A 7,354-nucleotide genomic window follows, 5' to 3' on the forward strand; every position below is an offset into this window, starting at 1 on the left:
AGCTATTCATCCGGTCTTATCCCAAAATGAGAAGCTTATTGAGTAGTACTGCTGGACTACTCTCACCGTTTGCAGATCAAAGGATAATCCCAAACAAATAAGAGTTCATAGCTAGGTCAGGATTAAGATTGAGTTAACTTAGGTTATTTGACAGTAAATGGTCGTTATAAAGAAAAATGACTATTTTCGTGGTCCAGTCTATATGCAAACTCATTGCATAGTATGCGTCCACTTACATATCTCAACATGAATGATTTGTGGATCACATCGTTTGTAGTACTTTACAACTTCTTGTAACAACTATAGAGTGGATCGTATTCAATAGTGTTACCAAGATGAGATACCCAATTTCATCCATATACTTATTATACCATTTAAGATATATATTGTTAACTTGATCCTGTTTATGTCACTACATACAGTTACAGTATTCAGACTATAGCCAAGGATATGTTTATTGATTTTTCATAATAAGATGCAAAAACAACAAGTTATTATTATTGATAAATAGAATGTTTAACAAAAAATTGCAAGTGCTAAGACATTCCCAAAAATCTCCCAATTAGACTAAAACTCCAGTGAGAACAAATATATAAAATACAATGTTGAGAAACATAATGGGAAAAATACAATAAACTAGAGCATTTTCAACACCATAGACATTCTCCCACTTGCTTAAGGTTACACTACTCGGAGTTCTAATCCAACTAGGTGGCCCTTGAACACTTTAGCTGAGAGGGCCTTTGTGAATGAATCAACAAGGTTGTCTTCAGAGGCAATCTTTGTGACGATCATATCTCTTCTGTGCACTATCTCCCGGATGAGATGGTACTTTCTTTCAATGTGTTTTCCACGTTTGTGGCTCCTAGGTTCCTTCGAGTTGGCAACAGCACCACTATTGTCACAATACAGTGTGATAGACAGGTGCATATATGGAATTACTTCCAAATTAGCCAAGAATTTGCATAGCCATACTGCTTCTTTAGCAGCTTCGCATGCAGCCACGTATTCCGCTTCCATTGTGGAGTCAGTGATACAACTTTGCTTAATGTTTCTCTAAACTGTAGCACCCCCGTCAAGAGTGAAAACTGATCTTGAGGTAGATTTCCTGAAATGACCGTATCCTGGATTGGATTGGAACCTACTGACGATTCCAACTGCAAATCATATCTTAGGGCGTGTATACAACATAGCGTACATCAAACTCCCAACTGTAGATGCGTATGAAATTTTGTTCATCTCCTCAACTTTTTGAGGTGTCTTAGGACACTGTTCCTTTGACAAATGATTCCATGCCTAAAAGGTAATAAACCTTTTTTAGAATTTTGCATATTATACCTTGACAATATCTTGTCAATATAAGATGTCTGAGATAGTGTCAATGTTCTATTCTTTTGATTCCAAAAGATCTGTATTCCTAGACCATACTGAGCACCATCAAATCTTTCATTTGGAACTGTGTTGTTAACCATCTCTTTATGTCAGCAAGAAAACTTGTCTCATTCTCAATGAGCAAGATATCATTAACATATAGAACTAAGAATGCTACAATTTTGTTGACTATCTTCTTGTATACACAAGGTTCGTCAACATTCTGTTCAAAACCATAAGATTTGATCGCAATGTCAAATCTTATATTCCAAGATCTGGATACTTGTTTCAATCCATAAATGGATCGATTAAGCTAACAAACTTTTTATTCCTGTCCTTTTTCGATGAACCCTTCTGGTTGAGACATAAAAATACTTTCATCAAGATAGCCATTCAAAAAAGCTGTCTTGACATCCATTTGTCATATTTCATAGTCATAATATGTGGCAATGACAAAAAGTATTCTTATTGATTTTATCATGGGAACAGGAGAAAAAGTTTCTTCATAATCAACTCCTTCTCTTTCGGTAAAATCCTTTGCCATGAGTCTGGCTTTGTAGGTTTGTACCTTGCCATTTTAGTCTCATTTTCTCTTGTAGATCCATTTATAACCTATGGTGTAACCCCATGTGGTTGATCTACAAGTTCCCAGACAGAGTTGAAGTACATATACTCCATTTCATCGTCCATGGTTTTTATCCATTGTTCCCTGTCGACATCTTCCATTTCCTTTTTGAAGGTCAATGGATCCTCTAAACCATCATCTGTATGATGTTTTGAGTTTCTATTAAATCCATGTAGCGTTCAGGTTGTTGAATAACCTTCCCACTACGTCGAGGTATCCCCAACTCTTGAGATGGATGTGACGGGACAACAATCGTTGTTGATGGACCAGTTTGATCAACAACTCTTGTTGATCTTTCTGTCGTATCTTTAGTCAGTTCTTGCAATATTAGTTTACTGCGACGTAGATGATTTTTAATATGATCCTCTCCCAAGAACGTAGCATTTGTCGATACAAATACTTTATCTTCATGGGGATCATAAGACAATCCTCTTTTTGTTTCTTTAGGATATCCTACAAATAGGCATAATTTTGAATGTGTTTCCAATTTCTTAGGATTTTGTACTAACACGTGTGCTAAACAACCCCAGATACAGAAATGACGTAAACTCGTTATGCGTCCTTTCCAAAATTCATATGGTATTTCTGAAACACTTTTTGAAGGAATAACGTTCAGAATATAAACTGCAGTCTGTACTGCATGCTCCTAAAAGGATTGAGGTAACTAAGCATAACTCATCATAGACCGAACCATGTCCAACAAGGTTCGATTTCTTCTTTCTGCAACACCGTTTTGTTGTGGTGTTTTAGTGTTGTGAGTTGGGATTGAATTCCATGATCTACTAGATAGTTTTGGAATTTCATATCCATATACTCACCACCTCGATCTGACCGAAGTGTTTTAATTCTTTTACTTAACTGATTTTCAGTCTCAGCCTTAAATTCTATGAACTTTTCAAGAGTTTTAGACTTATGATTGATTAAGTAAATGTAGCCATATCGAGAGTAATCGTCAATAAAACTGACGAAGTACTGATATCTTCCTCGAGCTTTAACATTCATCAAACCACATAGGTCTGAATGTATAAGTTCAAGAGGTTCTTTGGCAGGAAGACCTTTGTCAGAAAAAGATCTTTTAGTCATTTTTCCCTCAAGACATGACTCACATGGAGGTAGAGAATTGTCTTCTAACTTATTTAGATGACCATTTTTAACCAATCTCTCAATCCTATTGAGATTAATGTGACCAAGCCTGAGGTGCCAAAGATAGGCGTTAGGAGAAAATTTTCGCTTTTTATTATGAGTGTCAACCGGTTTTAACATCTCTATATTTAAAATGGCTCTTACTTCAGTTGGTTTTAATATGTATAAGTTATTTTCAAGTCTTGCAGAACAAATATGTAAACCTCTTGAATAAATAAACATTTCATTATATTCAAAAGATACACTATACATATTTTCTAATAGACAAGAAATGAAGATCAGATTTCTTTTCATCTTTGGTACATAGAACACATTCTTAACCAAGATAAAAGAATCTTAAAAAAAAACTACTTTACATCTCCCAATGTTTCAGCTGAAATGACTTCACATGTTCCCACCTTGAAAGTCATCTCAAGTTCAGAAAGTCTTTTCCAAGAACTAGTTTCCTATAGAAAAGTGCAAACATGATTAGCGGCATCTGAATCCAATATCCAGGTAAGGTGAGAATTTTCCACTATACATGTTTCAACAACTAGTAAATCATATTTACCTTGTTTAGCCTTTTCGGCTTTCTTCTCAACCAGATATTTTGGGCAGCTTCGTTTCCAATACCCAACTTTTTTGCAATGGAAACATTTTTCTTTGGGGGTTTTGTTTTTGTTTTACTTTACAGTGGATTTCTTTTTACCTTGTCATTTCTTCTTCATTTGTATGGTTATCCTTAGAAGAAGAAGGACCGACTTTCTTATCATCAGTGGGTTTCGTACCTGACGTAGACCCCTTATAAAACCTTTTCGGTTTTGAAATAACGTTTATTTCTTTTTCCTTCAGTTTCACCATTGATTGATAAGTCTGCAATTCATTCAACAACGTCGTCAAGTTATAGGTGATTTTGTTCATGACAGTGTTTGTCCTGAACGACAGAAAACTCTCTGGAAGAGATTCCAGTATCATGCTAACTTGACGTATCTCGTCTATCATCGCCCCGTGAGCCTCCACAATATTAAAATAAACCATCATGTCGAGAACGTGTTCTCTTACGTTGGTTCCTTACGTTGGTTCCATCTTTCATGCATGTAACATAGACATATTTATGGCTTCATGTCTAACAGAAGATAAGGGTTGCCCGAACATCTCCTGTAATGATGCCATAATCTCACGGGCTGTGGGCATGACCTCATGCTTCTTGTTGAGTACATCATATATACTCGCCAAGATATCGGCCCGGGCTTTCTCGTTCGCCCGTACCTGCCTATCATAAACGTCCCGAACATTTCGAATAGTTGTTGAACTAGGAACTGGAGGATACTCCTCTGTCAAAAAAAACCTCTGATCGTCTACTACTAATATGTATTGATGTTTGACTTCCAATTCGAATAACCCTCTCCATTAAATTTATCAGAAGCAAGCAATTGTATGATTGAATTCGACATTGCTGAAACATTTTAAACAAACTCTATTAAATATGCATCTAAATCCATTTTTAGTAAAACTAATAAAGTACCAAATAAATCTTTATTTATTTGCAGCGATACTTAAGTAATTTAGAACAATTTCTACCGAGGGACAGTCAAGAATTCCTTTACAGAAGCAAGACAGTTCTAGACGATATACTATTTCCAGAATAACTCATATTCCAATAGTTCTTTTGGTTATCGCTTTCGGTCAAGATCTTTACTAACAATTAGTAATTCTTGTAAGTGTGATATGCCATCTTCAGATCTTATAGGACGATATGAATATACCTACGAAATAGAAGACAATATCCAAGATGGAACTATAAAACCCTATTCATTATACTAAAGCCTGGATTGTTCTGAATCCTATGTTACAACCCTCCGTGGGGATCGTCACGATTAACAACTAGCTAATGCCACCTAAAAACGACAATAGGCGCAACATAGGAATCTCAAGGTTCAAACTAATGGAGGAGACTGTAAGACAATGTTAACACATTTTCTTCACCCACTTAATATGAACTACTTCTCTCATTCACCTTGTTATTGACTCATGCAAACACTTTCCGAATGGAGCAGTCGAGGTAAAATCGATACGAAGCAGAGCATGGATCTCACGGTGTGAACTACTGAGGACATGGGAGCTAATAACTATATATCAAATATATTGTTAATCTCCCACTGAAGTGTTCTAAATGTTTGGATATTTTACTTAAGTATATCAACTAATTCCATACAACCTAAGTCTAAGTGGTTTATCCAAGGATAACGCTTATAATTGTATTAACCTACAATGTCTAGGTAATAAACCATTTTATTACCTTAAATCGTTCATGCAAGCTCATAAAATCAATTAATAACGCTCAATGTTTCCGTCATAATCCCCAGGTAGGAGGTGTTCCGTAAATCGTAAACTTCAGTACCCCCAACCTTAGACAGGTTTATGAATCGATATGAGTTTGCAACCATATTTTATAAGGTAACAATCTATTTTGACGTTTAAAACTAGTTGTTAACCTAAGTGAGCACTCAACTGTTCTTTGTTATGGATTTTGAACGTCTAACCAATTTTATAACAACTTACAAAAGTTTAGACAAGATAAGCATCCACAACATTCAACAAAGGCATCTAATATAACCATTAAACATAACCCTAACATGCATACTATATATTATAACAATTATAACATACTTCAACACATGTAACATGCTTCCTACGGTGGAGTTTTAAACCTACATGGCATACTATATGCATATACATGAATTATTTAATTATTACATACATCACATGCATAAACAATTAAATACTAACTGATATAGTTTTAGTTTTGGCATAAACAAGCAAACAGATAACTAACTATTACAAACAGCTTCAAAATCATCTTTGAACCGCTTAAACTACTCCAAACCGAACCCAAGCATCTTGAACCGAACTGGATGAGTCTGAACCGAGCCAACAAAGTTTGAACCAGACCAACCAAAAACCCTTTGAGGCTGAACTGGTTTGGACCTTGAGAAAACCGGTTGAACCGGCTGCTTTCAGTCTTACCTCAAAGTCTTGTTAAGGTCGATCGTGTAGCACTGAAGGCAATCGTCTAACACCATTGCCTTGTGTTGAGAAGAGGTACATGATCGCTTAATGTCATCTGTCTGTCATAAAGTGCAATCGCTTAGCTCTCGGGTAGAACTACACGATCGCTTAACACCATCGTCTAGCGCTTCATGTCATCGTTTAGTGTCCGTCGCAGCTAAACGACCGCTTAGTTCCATCGTATAGAACATCATCGCATTGTTCAGCGCCGTATCTAGACGATCACTTAGCGCCACATCCAGACGATCACTTAGCATTATTGCATAGCACTTCATCGCATCGCTTAACACGCTTGCAGTTACACGATCGTGTAGTGCCATCGTATAACACCTCCATCACATCGTTTAGATCCCACGCAAAAGCTAAATGATCGCGTAATGCTATCATATAGCATTTAAATGCATCGTTTAGCTCCCATAGGTACACAATCGTTTAGCGTCCAACATCACAATGACCAGTGCCCATTGCTATATGATCGTCTAGCTTTTCTTCATTTCGTGTAACACCTGGAACTAGACGATCGCTTAACAACTGAACCTCAACAACTATTTTGAGTAGAAGCTGAAAAACTGAAACAGCAGCTTAGCCTTCTTCACTTGTTTCTTCAATTACATCTTAATTTCAACTATAATGACTCCAAATAAATTACAAACTCTTGCTAACACATATAAGCTCATGAAACAAGAGCCAATTACAAATTTAATTGTTTGAAATTAAAGAGAATTAAAATGCCAAAATTCAGAAAACCATATCAGTGCATCGGTTTCATATATCTCATGAAAAAACACCCACCACACCAAAATTAAACCGAATTGAATGCTTATATGATACTTTGATACCAATTGTAAGAGTGTAATAACATGTAGCGGAAGTAATAAGGATCAATAAGCATTCAAATTCACTAATTTTGGCAGAAACTAAAGCATGCTCATCTAAATAAGAAGGTTTTAGATAATAACTTTCTAGAACTCTTCAAGATCTCGATCAAACAGCAGCAGTCTTCTTCAAAGATCACCGTGAACCACCTCAAGATCTTCCCCACTATCATCCTAATGAAATGAAGTCTCTGTCATAAGCGACGTTATATAACGAGACTATAACACTTCGTGGTCCGGTCTTATACAAACTCCTTTGTATAGGACGCCTCCCGCGCATGTCTCCACATGA

This window comes from Benincasa hispida, chromosome 11, assembly GCF_009727055.1.
Source record: "Benincasa hispida cultivar B227 chromosome 11, ASM972705v1, whole genome shotgun sequence".
NCBI classification, from domain to species: Eukaryota; Viridiplantae; Streptophyta; class Magnoliopsida; order Cucurbitales; family Cucurbitaceae; genus Benincasa; species Benincasa hispida.